The sequence below is a fragment of the Ammodytes marinus genome, assembly GCF_949987685.1.
Source record: "Ammodytes marinus genome assembly, chromosome: 22".
NCBI classification, from domain to species: Eukaryota; Metazoa; Chordata; class Actinopteri; order Uranoscopiformes; family Ammodytidae; genus Ammodytes; species Ammodytes marinus.
In genome coordinates this window covers 1803096-1805595 of record NC_137226.1, presented here as the reverse complement: position 1 = coordinate 1805595, position 2500 = coordinate 1803096, and positions in this window count along the sequence as shown.

Genomic DNA, 2500 nt, shown 5'->3' with positions numbered 1-2500 from the left:
GTGTTAATACACAGCCTAGGCTCTGTAAACTGGTATGTAAACAAAGAAAATTGTAAACAAAAGGGTGCTCCACCCTAGCTAGCAACATCCCTGTTTACAGAGCCTTTCCACAACACAAATATTTAAGTCATCATTTAAGAACAGTAACTAGGTGGGGCGCCCTTAGCTCAGTTGGTAGGGCGTCCCCCCCCATGGGCCTCGGCCAGCAGCGGACCCGGGTTGGATTCCAGCCCTCGGTCGTTCTCTGCATGTCACTCCCCTCTCTGCCCCATTTCAACTCTGTCTCTACACTATCAATAAAGCATAAAAATGCCAAAAAAAAATATCTTTAAAAAAAAATAACAGTAAATAAAGCGGGATAAATTAACAAAATGTGAATTGATACAAATGATGTAAAGTGAAATATCAAGTGATAAAATATGACGTGACGCGGTTAACTTGCATGTTGCATATTTTCATGTTCCTTTCTTGGCATTCAGTCTGTGGAAAACAAAGGAAGAATTTCACTGTATATGACTGAGAACATACAGCAGTCATACACATTCACATGGTGTGAATGTGTATGACTGCTGTAAGTTTGAGGTGGTGGTCTGAGGGGCCGTAGGCGCTGAATGGCAGCCACGCTTCCGTCAGTCTGCCCCAGGGCAGCTGTGGCTAGTATCGTTTACCACCACCAGTATGACTGTGTGTGAATGAATGGAACCTGGATCCCTGTAAAGCGTCTTTGAGTGCCTTGAAAAGCGCTAAATAAAATCCAATCCATTATCATTATGTTCCTATCTTAATCAACTAAACTTTTATCGTATTACTGACTATGTGGTATATCGTTAGCCTCTTAGCATAATTGCCTTAATCATATTTACTCTACATCTACTCTAATCTACATCTACTTTACCCTACATCTACCTTACCCTGCTCTATAACCCTTAAAATATGACTTGGGCAATTATGCTATTAGGCTAACGAAAAGTAGATGTAGATGTAGAGTAGAGTAGATGTAGAATGGAGTAGATGTAGAGTAAAAGTAGAGTAGAGTGAATATGATTTTGGCAATTATGCTATTTTTATTTTATTTATTTTTTACCTTTATTTCTACAGGTAATTCCCATTGAGTCCGAAGACTCTTTTGCAAGGGAGACCTGTTCCCATTTACACGTTACCATTCACACACCGATAGCAGGCTAACTATCGACATTCACACGAGGCAAGGTGGGTGAAGTGTCTTGCCAAAGGACACAACAACTGTGACACAGGTGGCAGGGCGGGGATCGAACCTCCAACATTATCAGCCGACCCGCTCTACCACCTGAGACACAGTCGCCCCAAATGAGGCTAACGATATGCAAATGAAGAGAGCATTTGAAAACATTGTCAGTATTCAAGTATGAGCACGCACAGCACGGCAGATTCAAAAGACTGGAGATGAATAGAGAGATAGGAGCCGGTCTCACGCCTTACACATGCAACACTCCCCGAACACGTTTCGTTTTTTTACGGCTGTATGTCTGTGTATTTTCAACGAAGTGCGAAAAGGTTAAAAATGTGGATGGCATATGTGTTCTAACCTTTTTATGTATACAGGTAAATCCCATTGAGACCAGAGACTCCTTTTTCAAGGGAGACCTGTTCCCATTCCCACGTTACCAATCACACACACATTCATACACCGAAAGCAGCAGCAGCTACCACGCAGGGTGCAAGCTAACTATCAGGAGACATTTAGGGTTAAGTGTCTCTCTTTGCCCAGGGACACTTGGACATGTGGCGGGGAGACGGGGGATCGAACCACCGACCTTGTAACCCAGTGGAGGACCGCCCTACACACTTCACCACCCCCGTCCATCTGAGCCTTCAAAATGCCATTAAAACCCGATTTATAAAGCAAAACAAACAACTAAAATGTTACTGTATCACTCACTTTTATTGGTGTCAAAATCACCTTTTGTCAAAATGAGTGAATATCCCATACTGTGTGTGTGCTGAAGAGAAAATCAAGTGGTCATACACAGCCTAGGCTCTGTAAGCTGGTATGTAAAGAAAGAATGAGTAAACAAAGAGGACCCACTGTAGTTAAAGGTGCAGTGTGTAATATGACATCATCAAGAAAGTTCTAGAATGCAACGCTCCCTGGGTAACCCCAACCCTTTTGAATAATAACAGAAGCTACAGTGGCCTTCAAGGACAAGAACAATTCTAAATTTTAAACAATGCACCTGATGACATTCCAACTATGACACTTTCAAGATGGCGGCACTAGGCCTTGGTCCAAAATATGCAGAAATATGGACATATATGAGACCCTTTCTGAGGGAAAAAATAATAATAATACAAAAAAAATTCAGCTATTATGCACTAAATTAAATGTACTTATGGATATTATAATTGCTTTCTACAAAATCTGATAGGAAATAAAACCCACAATTCTACACACTGCAGCTTTAAGGCAACATGTCCGTTTACAGAGCCTAGGCTGTGTATTAACACCATGGCTTTTTTCAGG